Genomic DNA, 24,328 nt, shown 5'->3' on the forward strand with positions numbered 1-24,328 from the left:
GTGTCATTATAAAATTATACAAACAACTGCTGGGAAGTTCTCTAACAGCAAATTATTGTTTGTTTTTTGTTTTGTTTTTAAGATAAATAAGTTTGGAAAAATTATCTGTTCTCTGGGGAGGTGTGTGTTTCTCATTTATTCTTCTCTCATTTTACTTGATGAAGTGTCATATTCTACCCACAAAAGTCCATTTAAAAAATGTCTTATTTTTCAGAAAAATATTTATTTAAAGTAGAAAATTCAAGTGCTATAAAATACTATCCCGGTACAAGTGTGTTTCCTCTCTTCTCTCCACACTGGGTTCCAAGTTCCCCCATCACTGCCCCAGCTTCCTCTGTGTCCGGTGGTCCAGACATGACTACCCAAGCATTAACGTGACTGAGTGAATGTGTTGCTCTACCCTTTATTTGAACATCCGTGGGAGCAGAAGTTTGACACACTTTTCTCATTTAGCTTCTTTGATGTGATAATTCTAGGGGACATTTTGTTTCATCACTCGCAGACTACTTTAATGACTATATTGTGTTTCCTTGTTTCAATGAGCCTTAATTTAATTAACTACTATTTATAATCTACTGCTGAGTGTTTAGGCTGTTTTCCAGTCATTTTCTACCACACAGAATTCAACTATGAATGCATGTATCTCTCTGTGCATGTGTGAGTATGTATGTGTCCATATAAGTCCTTAAAAGTGGAATGTCTCAGACAAAGGGGACGTATGTGTGTTTTCTGCGTGGCTAGAATTCTAAGGTCTGGTTGAACTGTCAATGTTGCCAAATCAATGACAAAAAGGTGTACTCTCACTTACTAAGCATTTATATAGAGATTCTTGTTTTCCAATAACTTCAAAAGTAAACTGCCTTACCAAGCATGGTGGTATCTACAACTTGAGAGGAGAATTGTGCTATTTTGTTTTTGCTATAATTCCTTAATTATAAGCAAAGTTGGGTCACTTTATAAAACTTTAAGTGGCCTTTGGGTTTCCTTGTCTGTGAATGTTCTTTGCTCATTTTCCTGGTTTTCTTGTCCCCCATCCTTTGAATATTTGTAATGACACGCCCACATGCAGACATTCTCTCTCTCTCTTTTCCCCTTTTCTGCCACATCTGGCAGAAAAAATGACAACGTGCATTTTATTTTATGAAAATGTACGTTAAAAAGAATCCTTGCACAGTTAGGAGTGGTGGGGGTCCGTGGCACACCTGGCATAGAGTGCTCGGTTGCTCACCTCTGCTCAGTTCAGGCATTTCAACTTTGTAAAGGTTATTTTTAAAAAGGCCAGACTGGTGGTCCTGGATGAACATAATGACACCCAAAGAAAACTCTGGAAGGTAGTAGGAAGGTGGTAAGCTAGACTAGGACCCCAAGATAGCAGGAAGAGCACTGTGGCATGATGTCTGGTCCCCCCTCACCTGATAGAGGTGCCCCTCTCCACCCTAGCAACAGAAGGTGGCCCAGGTGGGTGCATTTCTCACCTGGACTGATGGGAAACCCTCTCAGAGACACAACCCCCGGGGAGACTGATGGGAGACCAGAAGCCAGGGCTGCCCTCCTTCCCTCCTGGATCCAAAACCCCTTTTCTACTGGAGAGGCCAGGGTGCTCAGGTGAGAGAAAGGTCCCATTCCCGGCAAGGAGCCTTTGTTCCCCAGCCCAAGCCCTTCACACTGCTCAGACATAGGAGGGGTGGCCAGCTGGTGGAATCCTATTACTTCCTTTCCTTACAGATAGCAGGCTTGTGGCTAACCCCTCCCTTCCCTAGGCATCACAAAAGTGGTGAGGAGGAAACCCAGGCATCAGATAAACCAAGGACACCAACTAACACAGAAAGCCTCTGTAAATTAAACTTGCATTAGAACCACAGCCCGCAAAGCAGGCCAAGAACCACATGCTAAACCTAACCAGGGTGGCTGCCTGTTAAAGTGAAAGGTTAAATAGGATCCAGAGTCTGCTTACATAATAGACAAAATGCGCAGGATACAATAAACATTACTAAGAAGCGAGAAAATCACAGCATGAATGAGAAAAAACAATCCACTGACTCCCACACCAAGATGAATCAGTGGTTGGAATTGTCTGACAAGGGTTGTAAATCAGCCATCAGAAAAATGCTACAACAACCTATTGGAAATCCTCTCGAAAAAAATAAAAAATAGAAAATCTCAACAAAGAAATTGAAGTTATTAACAAAGAAAGAAACAAACAAATAACAACACAAACAAGAAAGAACCAATTATTGGGTGGGCTCAAGAGTAGAGTAGAGACAACAGAGTATAAAGCTGATAAAATCAGGGATGGATCAATAGAATTCAACTGACCCAAACAATTGAGAGTAAATAGGCTGGAAAAAATGAACAAAGCCTCGGGGATCGGTGGGACAATAACAGAGGCTGAGCATTCAAGTTGAAGGAGTCTTAGAAGCAGAGGGAGAGAGACTGGGACAGAAAGAGAATTTAAATAGATGTTGGGTGAAAGCTTCCCAAATTTGGTGAACAACACAAACACACAGACTCAAGGTGTGGAACAAACTCCAAGTAGGATAAACCCCAATATATCCATGAATCCATTATAAATAAACTGTTGAAAATTATAGGCAAAGAAAAACATCTTGAAGAACGAGGAGAGAGATAATGCATTACTATAGGGAACGCTAACCCACATGACAGTAGCTCTCTCATCTGAAATCACAAGGGCCAGAAGAAAGCAGAACACTTTTCACAGGCTGACAGAAAAGAGCTGTCAAACACAAATTCTACATCCAGTGAGACTATTCTTCAGGAATGATGGGGAAATAAAAGCCATTCGCAGATGAAGGAAAAGTTAAAGTCTATGTGTCTAACAGACATCCAAAAACACTATAAATAAACCAAGATGCTTCCCCATAAAACATTCAAGAAACCCAAATGAAGCAAGAATCAAGGAACAGAGGAATGAGACCAGAATAAACAAACAGAAAACTAATAAAAATGTGGCAGACTTAAAAACTAACACTTTAATAATTACCTTAAATATAAATAATCTAAATATACCAATATAAGACAGAAATTAACAAAGTGGATAAAAAAGTGACCCAACTATATGTTATTTATAAGAAATTATGTTTCAGTTCAAGAACATAAGTGGTTTGGAAAAAAAAGGATAGAAAATATATTCCACGCAAATGCTAATTTTTTTTAAAAGCAGGAGTGATAGTAATATCTGGTAAAGTTGACTTCAGAGCAAAGAATATCTGTAAAGACAAACAGGGACATTAACCTAAGGACAAAGGAAGGACTCCACAGGGAGACACAACAATCCTAAATGGGTACACATCAAACAACACAGCCTCAAAATACAGGAAGCACAAGTTTATAGGAATAAATAGAGAAACTGACAAATTAACAGCGCTGGTCAGTGACTCCAACACTCTCCTCTCAGGAACTGACAGAGCTACCAGCTAGAAGGTAAGCAAGATTTGAACAGCACAGTTGATCAACAAGACCTAATTGATGTATAAGGAGCACTTCACTCAATAACAGCAGAATAGGCACTTTTCCAGGTGCCTGTGGAACACGCACCAAGAGGGATGAATCCTGGTCCCTCAAACAGACTTCAGCCCATTTAAAGAATTGAAATGATGTACAGTGTTTTCTAAGCATAATGGAATAAAATTATAAATTAATAACAAAAGACAACAGACACCATTTGGAAATTAAATAATATACTTCTGAATAATTCATGAGTAAAGAGAAAGTCTTAGAAGAAAAAAAATATGTATAGTACTGAATGAAAAATGAAAACACATGTCCAAGTATGTGAGATGCAGTGGAAATAGAGCTGAGAAGGAAATTTATGGCATTATAGTGTACAGTAGGAATGAAGAAAGGTCCTAAAGGAGTAATCTAAATTCCTTCTTCAAGAAAAATTAGAGCAAAATAAACACAAAGCAAGCAGATGGAAGAAAATGATAAAAAAAAAAATCAATGACATTGAAAATAGAAACACATTAGAGAAAAAATCAATTTAAAAAATCTGGTTTTCCCCCAAATCAGTAAAATTGATACTTCTAGAAACATCAGCAAAAATAAAAAGAGAACACATAGATCACCAGTATCCAGAATAAAATGGGGGTATAACACTACAGATTCTGCAGCCATCCATAAGATAATAAAGGAAAACTGCAAACAACTTTATGTTCACACACTGCAAAGTTTAGAACAAATGAACCAACTTTTTGAGAACCACCAACTACCAAAACACAACCAAGATGAAATAGAAAATCTGAATATGCTTATAACCATTCAAGAAACCAAATTTGTAATTAAAAGCCCCTGAGAAAGCAAGCTCCAGGGCCAGATGGCTTCACTGGAGAATTCTGGCAAGCATATAAATAAAGATTAACATAATTATTACAAAACTTCTACAGAAAATAGTAGAGGATGGAATAATTCCCAACTCATTTTATGAGGCAGTATTACCCTGATAGTAAAGCCAGGACAAGGCAGGAGAGAGAGAAAGAGAAAGTATGGGAATGGGGAGAAGAAGAAGGAAGGAAGAAAAGAAAGAGAAAACTATAGACCAATGTCTGTCATGAACACAAAACTCCTCGACAATACCTTAGCACAGCAACATAACAATATCTCAAAAAAATTACACACCATGACTAAGTGGTATTTATTACAAGTATGAAAGGCTGGTCCAACATTTGAAAATCAAGCAACATAATCTCCCTATTTCGTCAAGCGGAAGAAGAAAAATCATATGAACTGATGCAGAAAAAGCATCTGGCAAAATCCAAAATTATAATAGAACTCCCAGCAAGTTACAAACAGTAGCGGGAATTTCCTCAGCTTGGTAAAGAATATCTGCAAATTACCTACAAGTAACATTATACTTAATGGTGAAAAACTTACTGATTTTTCCTTAGGTTTCAGAACAAGGCAAGGGTGTCCACCCTCACCAGTCTTATTCAACATCGTGGTGGAAGATCTAGCCAGTGTAATTAGGTAAAAAATAAATTAAAAAAAAAAAAAAGTAAAAGCATCCAGATCAGAAAGGAAGAAACAAAAATGTCCCTATTGCAGGCTGCCTTGTTCCTGGGTGGCCTCTCAGGGCTACTGGTCCCCACGGTGCCACATCATGCATAACTGGATCGCTAGATTCCCTCCACCCTGGCGTGTACCCTAGAGACCAGGAGACGCCCCAAGCACCAGCTTACATTCTGGAGTAGGCCTGACATGATATTTGTACAAATGAGGGGTCTTACCCCTCAAGATGGCCACGGAGGGTCAAAAAGTCCAAGCGAGAGAAGTGGAGAGTAAAACGCAGTGTACCTGGGCCAGGCTCTGGACCCAGAGCTCCTCCTTTTGAGGCTTGCTCTCTGTATGGTTTCAGTGGGATAATTAACCCTTCCCTACTCAATCCCTTCATCGTTTCTTTTTTCTTTTTTTTTTTTTTTTGGCGGTACGCGGGCCTCTCACTGTCGTGGCCTCTCCCGTTGCGGAGCACAGGCTCCGGACGCGCAGGCTCAGCGGCCATGGCTCACGGGCCCAGCCGCTCCGCGGCATGTGGGATCTTCCCGGACCGGGGCACGAACCCGTGTCCCCTGCATTGGCAGGCGGACCCCCAACCACTGCGCCACCAGGGAAGCCCAATCCCTTCATCTTTAAATTGGAGGCAACAATTGCCTACCCTGTAAAATTTCTATTACAAAATTAAATCAGTCAATCTGTGTAAAGCATTGACAATACTGCTTGTCATGCAGTAAGTGGACGGCAGATGTAAACCACTTAGATGCAAGCATATTTATCAATGGATGCCTGCAACCCTGTGTTGAGAATAAGTCTGAGTGAGAGCTCAGCAGCAAGGAATGCTGGGATTGCCTGTGATTCTCCCACAACCTGTGACAGATGCTGGTCATCCACATCTCCTTTCATGGATACCAGAGAGGGGCCCAGGTGGGGAAGTGACCAACTCCTGGATAGCACAACCACTCAATACAGACCAGGGGCTAACACCCCATCCTTTATGTAACCTATTCAGTTGTGTTTTCTCTCATTTCACAATTTGCTATATTTTCTGCAGATCAACTGCCATACTGTAATGTGACACATCAGTCACCAGGGCATCTTGGCGTGAATGTGGGAATGCTTCTTAAACTTCCTAGGTATATTCTACAATTCCAGATGGGCAGAGTTTGAAACTAGTGCTTATAACCAGAGCTGAGACTGGTCGTGGCTACCTAGTTTCCATTTTTCCTCTTCTTCTTCATGAACACACCCACTGTTTATTTCAGGTAGCAATGTCCCCACTAAAAAGTAACATTTTCTTCCCCCCTTCTAGGTGGGGTCACCAATGTGGTGTAAACATTAGTCATTAAGTGAGGCTCTCTGGTAATTTTCTTAAGGTCCTGACCCAGCTGGTGTTCTTTTGCCCCCTCCCCGCACTTTTTCCTACCTGGAATGTTGACAGAATGGCAGGGGCTCCAGCAGCCATCTTGGGTTACATGACAAATTAGAAGAAAATCACATTGAAGGGCAGAAGGTGCCATCTCACAGATGAGACTGTGGAGCTGGCTCATCAGCTCTGCACTTCTACCTCCAGACTTCTTTTATGAGAGAGAAATTAACCTCTGTATTTTTTTTCTTTTTTTTTTTTATTAATTGTGATATTTGCTTTATTGTGGTGGCCTGGAATTGAACCCTCAATATCTCCTCAAAGTATGCCTGTATAAAGCTAATTTTAATTTGATATGGTAAAATGTAGAGATATCATTATGAATTAAGTATTATAACCTCAAATGATACAGAATTTGGAATGCTAAAGTCCTCACCCTCATCATCATGATCAAGGAACTAACACACATATAGCACTTACTATGTGACAAGGACAGTTTTAAGTGCTCTACATATTTGGTTTACCCATTTAATTCTCATAATAATCCTATGAGGTTGTGGCTATTAGTATCCTCACTGAAGCACAGAGAATTTAAGTAACTTGGCCAACATCACACAACCAGTAAGTGTCAAGGTTGTGATTTAAATCTAGGCAGTCTGACTCCAGGAGACAAGTCAAGACATTCATTGTCTTTCATTTCTTACCTATAGTCTTACTGCTTGGCACTGGACTCCTCCTTCATTTCAGGGGAAAAAAGTGGAAAATCCATATTTAACAATTAAGCAAACTAAGCATAGACTGCAGTATATTTCCACGCTGATAGGGTATTGTTGAAAAAGTATATTTGTGGATGCAGTTTTTAAGAAAGTCACTATAGGACAGATGTGGGACCCTTGTTATCTGACGACTGCTACTTACCCAGAAAATAATTTAATCAAGGGATCCTTACAGAGTAACAAGTGATTTTTTTTATCCCCCTGGAAAAGTAAAGACCCTTTGGTTTAAAGGCACTATTGTGCTCTCTCCTTGAGGTGTAGAGATGCTAAGAACCTCTGTAAGTTTGAAACCACTCACTTGAGTTTTCTGTTTCTTGAAGCCAAACTTAATCTGTATTGAATATTATAGCCTAGAAAAATGCCCAGGTTAAAAGTCAACAAGGAAAGCTGGATTTTATCTGTCTTTCTTCTCCTTTAGCTCATCCTCCGATGCAGAAAAAATCTGCTCAGTGAGGTCCACAATGCAGGAAACTCCACAAAGCACACATACACCTCATTGTCGTTTGGTAAGTTGATGTTATGATGTGCCTTTATCATCTCTGAACCAAATTCCCTTTTTGGGAGATGCAGACACTCATTACTAGCAGGCAGGGCTGTTAGGAATATTAAATGAAATATATATATATATAATATTATATATACATAAAATATATGAGATATATGTGATAAAAGATAATTCTTCCGATATCTACATTTACAATATAATAGTATTTACAATAATATCTCCATTTGACCATGGAGAAAGCAGGCTTAATGCAAGAATTGACTTGAGGTTTTCACAGTCAGGAGATAAAAAGACTAGAATCTGATCCGCTCCAGACCAGCTCTTTCCCTTAACCTGCAACAAACCGAGATTCTACTAGAGAATCCTAGACTTCACAGTTTACAGATACTTTCCAGATATCCTCATGATAGCCTGCAGGATGAATAAGCCCGCAGACCAACAGAAGTGTCAGAAACATCCAAAGCTACCCCGTTGTTTGTTTCAGCCCTGAAGACTCCTCCAAGTCTGTTTTTAGAACTCACAGACTCCCTCAACTTAGCTTCTGCTTCCCATTGTTCCTGAAGAGCCACAGATGGGAAATTTTTTCCCTTGACCGTCTCCTAAGAATGCCACTCATTCCTTTTATGACAGTGTGCGATGTTGAGGTTACATTTTATTTTAGCAATTGTGTCTTGAGACAAAGTCAGACTGTCCAGTTTCATGAATGGAATGGGATCTGGAGCAGGAAATGTTGACACAATGTCTCCTTCTAAGTGATTCTCTACGTGGCTGAAAGCGTGGGATAGGGCAAGCAGATAGTTTGATTTGTGGAACTGGATTTGGTCATCATCTTAAATTGTCTAGACAATACACATCTGGCTTATATATTGCTTGCTATATTTCCCTTGGCACCTTCGAGCCCTTGTCATAATTTCCATGATGGTACTTGCCCATCTGGGGAGCTGTCATGCACAGTTTGGCATGGAAGGTGGTTATAGGTTACGCCTCTGGAAGGAGTGAGTTTAAAACCTGCCTGTGTTCACCCGAGCACCCCAACATACTGGGACTCTTGTGCCATAAAGACCATGTGAGGGGCTTCCCTGGTGGCGCAGTGGTTGAGAGTCCGCCTGCCGAGGCAGGGGACGCGGGTTCGTGCCCCGGTCTGGGAGGATCCCGCATGCCACGGGGCGGCTGGGCCCGTGAGCCATGGCCACTGAGCCTGCACGTCCAGAGCCTGTGCTCCGCAACGGGAGAGGCCACGGCTGTGAGACGAGGGGCCACAAGTAACTGCCTCCTTTTACATAGAAGTGGTCAGGTAAGGGATTCATGACTTGCCAGTAGAGGCGAAACTGCTCTAAAGCTCACAGTGCTCTTATTCCTGACCTTGTTATCTCTCCCTACAGCTCCAGATCACTCTGGAAACCGTACCGTATTTACTCCTTAAAATCACCCGGTGAGGTAAGGATTAACCCATTTACGAATTCGCAAGGTAAGGCTTCGTAGTGTAACTACACTGACATCATAGCAAGTAAGGGAGGAACTGGGATTCAACACACACTAACCAGCACTAGCTCTGCTTATCTTCCCGCTGAGTTTCCAAGGCTGACTCAAGATGAATTTTCAGTGACATCTTATGCTTGATTACAGCGTTGGCCTTCACGCACAGTGTGACATTCTTTATGTTGACACGGCCCTCGGAGCTGGACTTAAAATCACGGGGGTGACTTATGCTGTAAGAACAGTACCCTCCCCCTTCCTCTCCGATCCCCTTAAGTGGCCCTGGCTCAGCAGTGGCCAGGGCTCCTCTGACTGTTCTCTGAGATAGTACCTCCCAACCTCCAGCCCCTTACGCGAGTCAACAACACCCGTTATCACCACAAGCAGAGAAGTGCCAGACAAGAAGGGAAATGGGTATTCTAGAAAGAAACAATACCTGGATCTGAATAACGTATGTGTTCACCAATCTGGTATACTCCTTTTACGTGGTTCGGACTTTGTTGACGGCACCAGGCACTAGATACACATCATGACTCAGTACATTTAATTCTCATACCGGCCTTTACAGTCAGTGTTCTGGTGTCATTTTTTGGATAAGGGAACTGGATTCAGAAAGGTCAAGTGGAATACTCAAGGCTGTTGCTTTGAATATGTAAGTGAAGCTGAGTGTGTTTGCCTTTCTTGTCTATTTACACTTGATCATTTGCAAGAGGCAAGTCATACATTCCCCTCAGTTTTTCTTTTGACACGTTCATGTTTCTCATACATTTAAAACATTTTTATTGGAGTAGAGTTGATTTACAATGTTGTGTTAGTTTCAGGTGAACAGCAAAGTGAATCAGTTATACATATCCATCTATCTACTCTTTTTAAGATTTTTTTCCCATATAAGCCATTACAGAGTACTGAGTTCCCTGTGCTATACAGCAGGTCCTTATTAGTTATCTATTTTATATATAGTAGTGTGTGTATGTCAATCCCAATCTCCCAATTTATCCCTCCCCGCTTAGCCCCGGTAACCATAAGTTTGTTTCCTACATCTGTAACTGTATTTCTGCTTTGTAGATAAGTTCATTTTTACCCCTTTTTTAGATTCCACATAGAAGCAACCTCTCATACAATTTTGTAAGGGCTTTTAATCGACTGAGGATAGACACCACCGGTCTTCTGGGTGTGATGCTCAGATTTCTCTAATTTGGCACTTGTCTTTTGGCTTTGGGTATAGTGAGGTTGGCACCCAGAAATTTTGACTGGAAGAAGTAATAGAAATTTTTTTGACCTTTCAGATAACATACCTTCTCGGAGTCATATAACTTCAGACTCAGAACTAGTTTCCAGGTAGAGGCGTGCCCTCAGTAGCTGTATATTCTCAGTCGAGTTAGTCTAGTTACTCAGATGCCCATCTGCAAAAGAACTTTAATATTAGGATTAAATGGGATAAAATACACAAAGTTCTGAGCACACAGTGTCATGCATAAAGTGAGGACGATGTAATAATTCAGTTTCTGTTCCTCTAGGTAAAATGCGCTACCAGCACCTCCCTGTAAATCTGTGCCTTCAAAATCTCACTTTACACTCCTTTTTTATTGCTTTGTGTTCAGGTGTGCACATCTAACAGGCAAGAATAGGTGCAACTGTCAAAATTACACTGTGCTGTCAAACGCAGAGATACATAAGCGGTCTAGTTTGTATTCGAACATGATACCAACAAGTCTTTTGCTTTATATTTTCTGCAATTCCCTGAAAATTTTCACAGAGATGAAGATGATTTGAAACTCTGTTTTTCACCTCCAAGTGCCTAGGAAGGAGGGGCAGCATTTTTTTTGTTGCCATGATTCAAGGCATCACTTGACATTGTGGAAATCACGGCTGGCAATAAGCTCTGCTTGCAAGGAACCAACGCTTTCTTATCACAATTTCCCCTTCGTGGGCCAACAGGACATTTTGCTGGCGATCTCTGAATCAGGAAATGTAGCTTTAGTCAGTTTGGCAGAGCAGTTAAGGGAAGGGTCCGACAATGCATGTTTGCTCATGGGATGCATTCAAACCGTTTCAGTAACCACTATTTTTGACTAAGCATAAATGTTTTTGGTGGAGACAAGAAAACACCTTTTGATTGATGTAGGATTTGTCTGACTCCTCCAAGGCTTTGGAGGTTCTCACAAAGTCTCACATCCAAATCCTTTCCTGTACGTTGTGCCAGGTGCTCCGTTTTTGTCATTTACTTCCCTAATCCAGTTGGCCGTGTCGTTGCCTCTGCTATTGAACTAACATAGTCATTTGCCTGCTTTTTGGTGATGTTTGGGCCCTGCTGGCATTGGTATTGTCATTGTTCTCATTTTTATTACTTGAACCCTCAGGAAGCATAGTCACAACATTTACAACAGGAGAAATTAAACTGGCACCATCTCGTTGCAAAGCATGGTGGTTAATCCACAGGTAAGGTCACAGATGGACTGTTGATTACGATACATTTAAATCACACACACAAGTTCCATCATGGGATGGATGTCATGGATGACCCATTGTTAGATACTGCAAAATCTTGGTCACCAACGTCAGTGGTCAGAGGGAAAAACAGTCATTGTGGTTTTCATCCCCTATTCTGTGGGCTTCCGTATGGGTTTTGTACTTTCCCTCTAATCTTCTGCAATAATTGTTGAAAACAGGACTTTTCTCATGGGAGGGGTGGTGTCTTGGGATGGGGGACTTTTGGCGCTAAACTAGGACAGTTCAGGCAAATCAGGACCGTTAATCCCCCTGGCTGACAGGACAGCTGACACCAACCACCAAACATGTAAGAAGCTGAGATGTCCTGTCCACTTCAACCTTCCAAGACTGCATCATCAGCGAACATCCGGCCACAGCTGGACCCAGGAAAGAACTGCTCAGTAGAAACCATCCACCCAAGAACTGTGAGATATGGTAATTAATTATCTTTAAGCATTAAGTTTTGGGGGCTAATAGGTAAAAAGCAGAATGTAAGTGGAACACTCAGGAAAAGAATCCCAGGCGCAAAAAGAGTTTTGCTATATATAAGTCAGCATCATAAAGGAGTGGGGGAGCTCCTTTGCAGAGAACCGTGTAGTAAAGGGTATGGGCAGGTCTCTCCCAGGATGCACAGCAATTGGATGCTCCGTGGTTGATCTGGCAGCTCTGTGGTTATGAGAGATTCCCTCGAGGCTGTGCTTTGAGGACAGTCACTCATGGTACCCTGTGAGCACTTGCAGTAACAAAGCCACGGCGAGTCTTCTCTGTTCGTCTTTTTCTGAAAAAAAGCAGTTTGAAGTGGGTAGCAAAGGGTTTTTCAGGGCATCACTGAGGAAATAAAATCAAACAACTGCGGAACTCTAGGTTCGGCGAAGCAGGCAAACCGAAGATGAATTCAGATGCATATTTGGTTCCAGGCAAAAAGGGTGCCAAGTGCCTGTTCTGGATTAGGATTTGTGTTTGCTGCTGAGGACAAAAACTTAAAATTCCTTTCCCTTGGGGAACTCTTAACCTAGCCAGGGAGAAAGACATGTAAAGAAGCACTTGCTACATCGTGAGCTCATGTGTGTAGGAACCTGGAAGGGGAGGCTGGGCTGCAGGCAAACCCACTGTCTGAACTCTGTGACGTCAGCCCCGTCCCTTCCCTCTCTGGGAGTCGGCAAGTGGGATGATCTTGCTGACCTATAGGACCCTTGCTGATGAAATGAGGCAGAGTATGCGAAATCTTCCAGGGCTCTGCCTTGGTAACTGTAGGTTCATAAATGTGGGATTTCTCCCCTCCCCCTCCTCTGTTTCATGAACATTTCACATCAGTTTCTCAGCATCAGCTGCTCCTGGTGGATGTGTGTCAGCCCCACGGTACTGTGAGGTGCGCTTTTTCTCAGGGTATGGGAAGCCTGCTCACACGGTTTCCTTCTTGATGACTCACAATAAACGTGGGCAGTTGAAGGTTCCAAGGATGCCTACCGTTTTAAAAAGAACGTTATAACTGTTTCACCTAGCATTTCTGGAATTTGTTTTTTACTATTGCATTCTTTTTTTTTTTTTCCGGGAAACACTTTTCAACTTCTCATCAGGTACGTTTCGTAGAATGTGACTGTCCCTGATAGCCTGCTTAAACGAATAAAGATCTTTTAATCAGTGCTTGTGCAGTTTCTAAAATGATCAGTCTAGAATGAACCTTGTTCAGAGAATCCAAGTTTGGAAAAAACTGCCCAAAATTGTCCTGAAGGACCACCAATGCTTGAAATCTCTGGCTCCACCAGCACTAGCGCAAAGTCATTGTTTGTGAAATTTAAGGTATCCCAAGAAAACACAAAGGCCAAGAAGGCATTAGAATCAATAGCCATTCTAGATAATAGTCTAGGAAGTTAGGAATCAGAGGCTGTCTCTGAAATTCAGTTTCTTATATCACTAAAGCAGTCATATTGCAGAACTAGGTCACATTTGATGTAGTTGCTTTACAATCCAAGACAGCAGAAGGCACTTTCTTGTCACCACCATTTTTCAAAGTCATTCTGAAAATTCTAGGGAATGAAATAAAAAGCAACAACTTAATTGAATTGAATTCCAAAAGGAGAGCAGACAGAGCTATTATTTGCAGATGGTACCATGGTCTTCCTGGAAAACTAGAGAGAAATTTGAAAAAGAACTACAGTATTTGAGTTCAGTAATGTGATTTGTTAAAAATAAATATACAATGAACACTATTTACAATAGCCAGGACATGGAACCAACCTAAATGTCCATCGACAGAAGAATGGATAAAGAAGATGTGACATATATATACAATGGAATATTACCCAGCCATAAAAAGAAATGAAATTGAGTTATCTGTAGTGAGGTGGATGGACCCAGAGTCTGTCATACAGAGTGAAGTAAGTCAGAAAGAGAAAAACAAATACCGTATGCTAACATATATACATGGAATCTAAAAAAAAAGGTTCTGAAGAACCTAAGGGCAAGACAGGAATAAAGATGCAGACGTAGAGAATAGACTTGAGGACACAGGGAGGGGGAAGGGTAAGCTGGGACGAAGTGAGAGTAGCATTGACATATATATACACTACCAAATGTAAAATAGAGAGCTAGTGGGAAGCAGCCGCATGGCACAGGGAGATCAGCTCAGGGGCTTTGTGACCACCTAGAGGGGTGGGATAGGGAGGGTGGGAAGGAGATGCAAGAGGGAGGAGATATGGGGATATACGTACATGTATAGCTGATTCACTTTGCTATACAGCAGAAACTAACACACCATTGTAAAGCAATTATACTCCAGTAAAGATCTATTAAAAAAATAAAAATATACACACATAAATAAGTTCCTAATGTAATAGCTACAGTTCATTAGACAATGAGGCGATAAAGTGATTCTTTTCCTCAATAAAATGATTCGTGATTGTCAGAGAACTATACATTTCTTAAGAAACATATAGGACCCATATGAAAAAACTGAAAAGGTTTGCTACATCCCATAAAATTTCCAAGGCTTCTTGGTTATGTCAGGTTCTTGGTTTCGTCTGAGAACAGATGGAAAGTACGTTCTGGCAGCACAGGGATATGGTCCACTTGACCATGACCCGGACGAGGACAATGGAGCCAGCATGGCCACAGGAGAGAATCTCACTGGTGGGTCTTGTTAACCTAGTTGGGGGGTCCCACAGTATGAAGAGCAGACGGCGTGGCTCTCACATGAAAGTGGTAGCTGATATTCTGGTAGAGGCTTGTTCTGGTATGGCTGTGGGGTGTGTGTGGGAAGGCCTTCAGGAGGAGGGTCCAGGAGTCCAGGTGGAGACAGAGTCATGGTCTGGTCTGGGGAGTTGCTGAGCCGGGGAGAGAAGGGCTCATATGAACAGATGGATTCTGCCATCAATGGCTTTGGGACGAAGGGCTAACCTTTGCAGATGTATTAATATTTACTTATTTATTTAGCATTACATCATGTACCAAAATAAACTCCAAGTGGACTGAAGATTCAAATGTGAAAGGAAAAAATACCTATAAAGCAGCAAGAGAAAAGTGCAGGCCAATATAACCTTGACACGAAGAGGAAATATCTACATCTTGCTCTATATCAGAAAACATGAGATTAACTACAGGCATACATTTTAAAGTGACACTTCTTCATAACTAAATATAATACAAAGATAGCAAATCCTATAAATATGGGGAAAAAATACCCCACAACATGGGTGTGAGAAACTTGGAGTGGCAGAACTCCAATTTCTACCTGAACACACAGCCATCTGGGAAAAATGGTTCCATTTCCTGGGCACCTTGGAAGCTATGGGTGTCCAGTGACCAAGCTCTGTCCAGAGAGTGGGCATGCTGGGAGGGCTTCCAAGGAAGATACTTAAAAGAGAGGGAGTGGGCTCATCCTGCTTCTTCATTATTCCCCACTTCCTTCTGCTGATGTCCCAGAAGGTGGATGTGATGGCTAGAGCCCCAGCAGCCAAGTTGGCCTGTGAGGTGCTCCTAAATATGAAAACCACATGCAGAGGGTAATGGTGCAGAGAGGTATGTAAGTACCTGGGCCCCTGGGGCTACCATACGAGCACTCAAGTGCCTTCCCCCAGACTTCCTTCACTTCACAGAGAATTAAGTTTCTGTTTTGGTTGAGCCACTCATATTTCAGGTTTTTCTGATACCCACAGAAAACAAGATTACTCACAGTGGCTTAGTAACCTTAAGGAATTTTGTACACCAATAGCCACAGAGAAAATCTCTATGAAAAACAAGCAAAGAGCATGAAAAAAATTCAGAGAATTATAAATGTACAAAAACATGAAAGATGTTTCACACCATTCATAACTAAAACATTTCAGTTGAAAGTAAAGCTATTTCTTTTTTTCAAGTGTGTAAATACATGTTTAAGTGATAATTTCAAGATTAGGAAAGCTGCAGGGCTGCTATTGAGAGAGTAGCTTGTTATAAATTCTCAAGAGGGCAGTTTTTAATCTCTCCAAAATTGTTTCTTTTCTATTCAATATTTTGTTTTTGGTTGTAGGTCTTAAAGATGTAATTTACGGATGTACCCATGAGAGTGTTGTCCAGGTAATGGGAAGAACAGGAAATAACTGAACTGTTAAATATAGGAAATCAATGAAATGTTTGGTTCATTCAGTTAATGAAATATGGAACAGCTACTACACTTATTGTAGAAGGGTGATTAATGAAATAGAAAGATTTTTCAAAATGTGTTATGAAGGTTTAAAATGAAGATTAAAACCAGAAGATTCTCATTTTTATAATTTCTGCTAAAATATAATTAAAGATTTCTTAATCTCCTCTTCTATGCTCTATGCCATAGTAGCACTGGATTCTACCTCTCTCTCATCTCTCATCCTATCATAGTCAAAATTTCTGAATTAATTTTTCTATATTATTTTTTTTTTGTCATGAGCGGTTTATTTATCGAGAGAAATTTTCCTTGAGCCTGTATTATTTGCTGGAGAAAAGAAATGATTCCTGAAAGTTACAATCTCTTTTAAGCAAAGAGGGTTAATCTGTAACAGTTACAACATAACCATGCAGTCAATAAAAATGTATTCAGAGCCTTCCTTCAAGCTGGGTTTACAGCTGGATTAAAAAGCCATTGTCCCTGTCCACAAAGAATTACAGCATTTTGGTATTATAGTTGCCTTTTGAATTATTGGTGTTATCTGAGACGCCCTAGGTGTCCACAGTCTGTGGACATGAACGGTAGTCATCATTGGAACATGAAACGCTGTAATTTCACTGGTTTTGTTCCTGATTGGTGACACGGGACCCTTCGTCATTTGTAAGATCCCCTACCAAATACTTCCAGGGAGACCCAGAGGCATCTTAAACGTGTGGGCGAATGAGTCCATTCCTTTTGGATACTGCCAGTCACCTCCCCCTAGAGCCATTGTTGATCTGCTGTCTGCGGTCTGTGTGCCTGTGAGCTGCGTAGCTGTTTTTGGCAAAGCTGGGGAGAATGCCTTCCCCTCCGTGTTTCCCTCTGTGAGGTTCAGAGTGTTTTGTTTCAGGCAAACAAACACCAAGAGTGCTTGCTAAATATATTAATTGTTTTTATCTTATATTTCATTCATGTGTTAGCCCAGTACAATCTGACCTGTATTCCTAACCCACCACTGAAAATGTCCCTGTCCTTGGGCTCTTTGGGGAGGTAATCCCTCTTCCCACCTGTCTTTCTTGCTCAACTGTCTGTTGAAATCTCTGGCCACTCTCTCACCCTTGAACTCTGACGGACCCCGCACAGATAATGCGAGCTTTACACCTGCAGGTACCTCTCCTGGGATTCCTTCCTCTACCCTGACTCGGTTTAACAAAAATCAACTTGTTTGGAAATATTTAAATTTGGATGTTTCTCCGAGGTGGGAGAGACAGGTGGTTAGCTTTTAGGCCAGTAACAGAAACAGGACTTGGGGGAAGATAGGCAGTGAGCAAAGATGGTGAGTCTAGTTTTGGATGGAGATCTAGGTACAAGTGTCCTTTAGGTAGGCAGCAGGAGTTCTGGTTCTTGAGCTCTGGAAAAAGTTGAGGCTAGATAAGGTGCACCAAAGTTACAACAAACAGAGGTAGTAAGCGCATCTGGAGAGAGAGCTCTGAGGAGGAACAGAACCTGGAGAATGAATCCATTGAAGAGCAGGCTGGAGAGAAGGGCAAAGAGACAGGAAAAAATGCAAGAGTGTATTGTGGTGAAGGATACGAACAAAGGTTATTGAATATAGCTATCTGTGCTATACTCAATAACCAATGATAAACCATAATGGAAAAGAGTATTTTAAAAGAATATATAAATATATAACTGAATCACTGCTGCACTGCTATAGAGCAGAAATTAATGCGACGCTGTAAATCAACTATACTTCAATAAAATATTCTTAAAAAGAAAAAAGAAAAAGAAGGAAGGATATTGAGACAGAAGGGGCAGAGGCTGAGACGGCAGAGGCTGCAAGGCAGACAGGCTGCAGGGAGGGCTCTGGGTGGTGAGCTCCAGGTGCAGATGTAGGATGGTTCATGCTGCTCAGAGCCACTCTGGATCTGCGGAAAGGTGCCTGCTGGTTGGTCAGTGCGGTAATGCCGAAGGCTAAAATGCACGGCCTAAGCACATTGAGACAATTGATACATCAATTTCATAAGTGTTGGGGAATTTGGGGCAAATGTTCAAACTCTTTCACCTACCCAAGTCCTAGTACCAAATTTATGTGATATGATTGAAAACATCTGAGCTATAAATTCCAGTGTAGAAAGTAGGTGTATGAAGTCAATGAATGATTGTATTCTTATGTAGCTAAGGAAACAAAGGTTCACCATACATTTTCTGTGTTTTAAAAGTAGAAACCAAAATTTACCATCTTTAATCTGAACTGTACCAGAGAAAGGAAATCTCTAATGTCTGGAAACGTATGTGCCCCAAACCTGGCTTTGGTATTTATTACTTTTGAGACATAGAGCAAAATCAGCTTTTTTTTGACAGTGAAATGGAGTAATGAATAGCCCCCTGCCAACTTAAGTGGGTGTTTGTTACAATAAAATGAGCTAATGAGCGTGAGAGAGTGTTGCAATCTGTAAAACATTCTTACAGGAATTCTCAAATTCTACAAAAAGCAGGACTTTTCTAGTGATGGATTTTTGAGATTTTGGTCAAAGATATTTTAGGCAGCATGAGTAAAGAGAAATTTCTCTCCTCAAATCATATCATGAATTCTTTTTCAACCTTGAGATTTTGCATGAACATCAATACACGATAAAAGAGGATGGTCAGCGCACAGGTCCAGTGAGAGGATCCTGAGAAGCAAGTAGATGAGGTCCCTACTGTGTGTTGGCTGGTGGCCGCCTGGCTGGTGTGCTCCAGTGGCAAGAAAAATATAGAAACTTCTATAGCAATTTAAAACTGTGTATTATTAAAAATTTGGTACATCACATTTCGAAATTAATGCAAAAAAACCAAAAACCACAAAACAAAACAAAACAAAAACCAAACCTGGTTCTGCATCCCATGTAGTTTTGGAAGCACTAGTGAGAAGAAAAGAGAACAATAGATGATATTTAAATTAAAATCCACCAGAAAACATATATGCAAGTGACATATCTTTTCATCATTAAAGCAATAAAAAAATCACACATACTTTTAAAATACATTTGACTATATATATATATATATATATATATGTATATATATATATATATATGTGTGTATACCTTCTAGAATATAAGGCGTATTAAATTGAAATATATAGGAAAACACTATGGTATAAAGGATATTCTGATTTAAAAAGGGCAGATCAAGAAAAGGTACAAAGCTGAGTGAGAAATATTAAAACTCCAAGAAACAGCTGGCAAAGGCTATGGATTGATTAATCTCATAAAAAGAAGCAGACTTTATTTATGTAAAGAGCAAATGATTGCTAACGTATTATTAATTATATATTTTAAACAAATTAATTATTATGAATTATTTTGAAGCATTGTTTTATACTTCAGTAAAAATCACAACAACGAGGCAGTGCTATGAAGTTGTGATGAAGTTTGTGTACTTCAGGAAGCCTTGGCATTTTAGCTCATGTGCCTTTTTGATAAATGAAAGAAAGTAAAAAGTAACAACAATGAAACACTTAATTACCTACTTGCTTAAATTCTGGTATATATCTAATTATAACGCCCACAGGGTGTGAAGGTAAGAGGTTAGAGTCACTGTAATGGTTTTAATATTTCTCCTCTTCTTAGAAGTCTTCATTAAGCTTTACTTCTTAAAGGTCATATTAAAATTGCTATTTCCATATCCTCTCTTTTTTAAAAAATTCTGGAAGTTTTATTTTTTAATCCCCCCCCCTTTTTTTTTAAAAAAAAAGACTTTATTTCTTAGAGAAGTTGAAGGTTTATAGCAAGACTGAAGGGAAAGTATAGAAGTTTCCCCGTATATTCCCTGACCCCAAACATACAAATCCTCCCCCACTATCAACATCTTGCAACAAAGTTGTACTTCTGTTACAATCAGTAAATGTACATTGACACTTCATTATCACCCAAAGTACCTACTTTACAATAGGGTTCACTATTGGCATTGTAAATTCTACACAATAAGGTTCGCTATTGGCATTGTAAATTCTACGGGTTCTGATAAATGTGTAATGACAATTTCTGCATTCTCTTAACATCGGTTATAATATCGAATATGCTATTTTGAATTTCATTATTCCTTTCTAAAATAATGACACACATACACTAGATTCATTATGCTAAGTAAATTACTAGTGGGATTGTGAATTGGGGAATCCATTTTGAAGAATTCTGTATGTAAGGAGTCCTAACGTGTTAATAATTTTCAAGTAAAAAAAATACAGTTTATGGAAATAATGGAAGACTGCCCCAAACAACAATTATTTAAAAGTAACTTTCTTTGTTTTTCAATTTCCCATCGTTACTTTCTCCAGCAAGCTAAAGCCGACTGCATAGGTCAAGATCTATCCAAGATGTTACTTCCTGGCTGAAACCTTGAACAGCTTCTCCAGAGGTCAGTTGTTCCCGGCCCTTGGCACACACTGCTCTTTTTAGCAAGAGCCTTATTTTCCGCGTTGGTGAGTGTGTTTGCTTCCTCCTACATAGTGACATTCTCAAATAAAGTAACTGTGCTATGCCTTTTCTTTCCCTTTTCACTGTTTCCTTTCTTTTTATTTAAAAAAAAAACACTTTTAAAAATTCAAATTATTTAGACAAAACAAAACAAAAAATAGTTCACCCATTTCTCTCACTCCCCACCACTTTTTAAAAATTGAAGTATAATTGACCTACAACACTATGTTAGTTTCAAGTGAACAACATAGTGACTTGATATTTCTACATATTACAAAATAATCTTGTTTAGTTACCACCACCATACAAAGGTATTACAGTATTATTGACCAAATTCTCCATGCTGTACATTTCATCCCTGTGACTCATTTATTTTGTAACTGAAAGTTTGTAACTTTTTAATCTCCCTCATCTATTTCTCTCATGCCCCTGCAATCCTTTCCTCTGGAAACCACCTGTTTGTTCTCTGTATCTATGACTCTGTTTCTGTTTTGTTATATTGTTCATTTGTTTTGATTTTTAGATACCACATATAAGTGAAATCATACAGTATTTGTCTTTCTCTGTCTGACTTATTTCACTGGGCATAAAAATTTCTATATCCATCCATGTTGTCACATATAACAAGATTTCACTCTTTTTCATGGCTATTACTCCATTGTACCACATTGTACTACATCTTTATCCATTCGTCTATCAATGGACACTTAGGTTGCATCTGTATCTTGGCTATTGTGAATAATGCTGCAATGAACATAGATATGCATGTATATTTTTAAATTAGTGATTTTGTTTTCTTTGGAAAAATACACAGAAGTGGAATTGCTAGATCTTACGGTAGCTCTATTTTAAATTTTTTGAGGAACCTCCATACTGTTTTCCATTGGGGTTGCACTAATCTCATCAACAGTACATGAGGGTTCCCTTTCCTCTACTTCCTCGCCAGTACTTGTTATTTGTTTTCTTTTTGATGATAGTCATTCTGACAAATGTGAGGTGATATCTGGTTGTGGTTTTGATATGCATTTCCCTGATAATTACTGATGTTGAGCATCTGTATGTCTTCTTCGGAAAAAATATCTATTCAGGTCCTCTGCCCATTTTTAAATGTATTTTTTTGAGGTTCAATTGTATGAGTTATTTGTATCTTTTGGATATACCTCTTATTGGATATATCATTTGCAAATATCTTCTACCATTAAGTAAGCAGCTTTTTTGCTTTGTCAATAGATCCCTTTCCTGCGCAAAAGCTTTAATTTGATGTAGTCCCATTTATTTATTTTTGCTTTTGTTTCCCTTATCTGATGAAATATATCACAAAATGTTATTGCAAAGAGCATAATCCTCATGTTTTCTTCTAGGAGTATTATGTTTCTGGTCTTATATTTAAGTATCTAATCCATTTTGAGTTTACTTTTGTATATGGTGTGAGAAAGTAGTCCAGTTTGATTCTTTTACATACAGCTTTCCAGGTTTCCTAGCACCACTTATTGAAGAGATTGTCCTTTCCCTATTGCATAGTCGTGCCCCCTTTGTCATAGATTCATTGATCATGTAAGTGTGGGTTCATTTATGGGCCCTCTATTCTGTGTTCATCTGTTTTTGTTCCAGAACCATACTCTTTTGATTACTGTAGGTTTGTCATATAGTTTAAAATCAGGGTGTGTGATTCCTCCAGCTTTGTTGTTCTTTCTCAAGATTATTTTGGCTATTTGAGAACTTTTGCATTTCTGTACAAATTCTAGAATTATTTGTTCTAGTTCTGTGAAAAATGTCATTGGTACTTTGATAGGGATTACATTGACTCTGCAGATTGTCTTGGGTAATATGGTCATTTTAATAAAATCACTTCTTCCAATCCATGAGCACAGTATACCTTTCCATTTGTGTGTATTGTCTTCAATGTCTTTAATCATTGTCTTTATAAATCTTTTACCTCCTTAGTTAGATTTTTTCCCTAGGCATTTTATTCTTTTTGATGTGATAGTAAATGGGATTGTTTTCTTAATTTCTCTTTTGGATTGTTCATTCTTCTTGTATAGAAACACAATAGATTTCTGTGTATATTAATTTCATATCCTGCAACTTTACTGAATTCATTTATTAGTTCTAATAGTTTTTTGGTGGCATCTTTAAGATTTTCTAGTATAGCATTATGTCATCTGCGAACAGTGACAACCTTTCTTCTTCCTTTCTAATTTACATTTCTTTTATTTCCTTTTCTTGTCCAGTTGCTGTGGCTAGGACTTCGAATACAATGTTGAGTAAAAGTTTTGAGAGTAAGCATTGTTATCTTATTCCTTATCTAAGATGAAATACTTTCAGCTTTTCACAACTGAGTGTGATACTAGCTGTGGGCTTGTGATATATGGCCTTTATTGTGTTGAGGTATGTTCCCTCTATACCACTTAGGTTTTTTTTTTCTTTTTTTTAATCATAAAAGGATCTTGAATTTTTTCAATAGCTTTTTCTGCATCTATTGAGATCATATGATTTTTATCCTTCAATTTGTTAATGTGGTCTATCACATTGACTGATTTGTAAATATTGAGCCATGCTTAGATTCCTGGGATAAATCCCACTTCATCATGGTGTATGATCTTTTAATGTATTGTTGAATTTGATTTGCTAAACATTTTTGAGGATTTTTGTATTTATGTTCATCAGTGATATTAGCCTGTAATTTCCCTTTTTTTGGTGTGTCTGTCTGGTTTTGGTATAAGGGTGATGATGGCTTCATAGAATGAATTCAGAAGTTTCCTTCTTCAATATTTTGGAATAGTTTGAGAAGAATGGGGTTAGCTCTTCTTTAAATGTTTGGAAGCATTCTGTTTCTTTTTTGTTGGTAGTATTCTTTATTACAAATTTAATTTCATTACTGGCAAGTGGTCTGTTCCTGTTTTTTATTTCTTCCTAATTCAGTCTTAGGAGACTGTGTGTTTCTAGAAATTTATCCATTTCTTCTGCATTGTCCTTTTTTTTTTGGCATATAATTGTTCATAGTAATCTCTTATGATCCTTTGTATCCCTTTGGTGTTGGTTGTAATGTCTCCTTTTTCATTTCTGATTTCATTTATTTGGTTCTCTCTTTTTTTTCTTGATGAGTCTAAAGGTTTATCAATTTTGTTTATCTTTTCAAAGAACCAGCTTAGTTTCATTGATCTTTGCTATTTTTTTCAGTCTCTGTTTCATTAATTTCTATTCTGATCTTTATTACTTTTTTGCTTCTACTCATTTTGGTTTTTGTGTGTGTGTTGTTGATCTTTTTCTAGTTCTTTTAGGTGTAAGGTTATGTTGTTTATTTGAGATTTTTCTTATTTTCTGAAGTAGGCTTGTATTGCTCTGAACTTCTTTCTCAGAACTGATTTTGCTGCACCTCATACAATAGATTTTAGATATTGTGTTTCTATTTTCTTTTGCCTCCAGGTATTTTTAAATTTCCTCTTTAATTTCTTCAGTGACCCATTGGTTGTATAGTAGCATAATGTTTAGCCTCCAAGTGTTCATGTTTTTTACAGTTTTTTTCTTGTAGTTTGGAAAAGGTGCTCAATATGATTTCAGTCTTCTTAAATATATTGAGACTTGTTTTGTGGCCTACCATGTGATATATCTTGTAGAATGTTCCATGTTCACTTGAAAAGAATGTGT

This window comes from Neophocaena asiaeorientalis, unplaced genomic scaffold (assembly GCF_003031525.2).
Source record: "Neophocaena asiaeorientalis asiaeorientalis breed wild unplaced genomic scaffold, Neophocaena_asiaeorientalis_V1.1 scaffold137, whole genome shotgun sequence".
Taxonomy (NCBI): domain Eukaryota; kingdom Metazoa; phylum Chordata; class Mammalia; order Artiodactyla; family Phocoenidae; genus Neophocaena; species Neophocaena asiaeorientalis.